The sequence below is a fragment of the Penaeus monodon genome, chromosome 23 (genome assembly GCF_015228065.2).
Source record: "Penaeus monodon isolate SGIC_2016 chromosome 23, NSTDA_Pmon_1, whole genome shotgun sequence".
In the NCBI taxonomy this organism is placed as follows: Eukaryota; Metazoa; Arthropoda; class Malacostraca; order Decapoda; family Penaeidae; genus Penaeus; species Penaeus monodon.
Window position 1 is genome coordinate 3506222 of NC_051408.1, and position 724 is coordinate 3506945.

Consider the following 724-nt stretch of genomic DNA (forward strand, 5'->3'; position numbering starts at 1 on the left):
GAAAATTAAACTCATGTTTTTTTTTTCCTTTTCTCTTTTTTTTCTTCCATTTTTTTCTTCTTTTTCATCTTCTTTTATCTTTTTCAATATGCATTTATAGACATTAGCCATTGCATTAGCTTCTGGTGCAGCCCTGGTAATCTTCTTTGATCACTATTGATTAGATAATAACGATTAAGAGATTAGTCTTGATTTAATTATGGGCTGATTAGCGAGAGTGCATTTGGCTTCTTACGGTATTGATGCATCGGTAGCTGGAAATTTATATCAATTTGTATTCATTTAAGAGCTATTAATTAAAGCTATTTGATGTGGTTATCTAGTTATGAAGTTATTCTTTTTTTTTTTGAAGGTCTCTGGTGAAACTGAATGAATGAATTACGTGGTATTTGATTGTAAAGACAGAACGTAAATTCGTGAAGATTTGAGCAATAACATTATCTATTTATTTCTTCGTTATTTTCTCAGAGGTATTCTCAGTTATAGTATGCTGATCATTCATAGATTTGTATGTATTGAGGTATCTGCTTTTTCTTTGTTTGTGTGATTTCAGTATTAATAGAAAACTAAGTTATAAATGTTTGTATTCTTTTAAAAGTAGTGTGACCATGCAAAACATAATAGCAACTATTATTTTACGTACACTTATACATACTTGTATTTGAACATATTAATACAGACCATCTTCACACTATGACTACTTCGATAATTATCTACAGAAAAA

At 28.7% G+C, this 724-nt stretch overlaps 1 protein-coding gene across 1 annotated transcript in view; it reads left to right on the forward strand.

Annotated features, from left to right (window-relative positions):
- The window catches only part of LOC119587727 (carbonic anhydrase-related protein 10-like), a gene marked incomplete in the record, with an annotated part of 109413 nt that overhangs the window by 102895 nt on the left and 5794 nt on the right, over positions 1 to 724 (forward strand).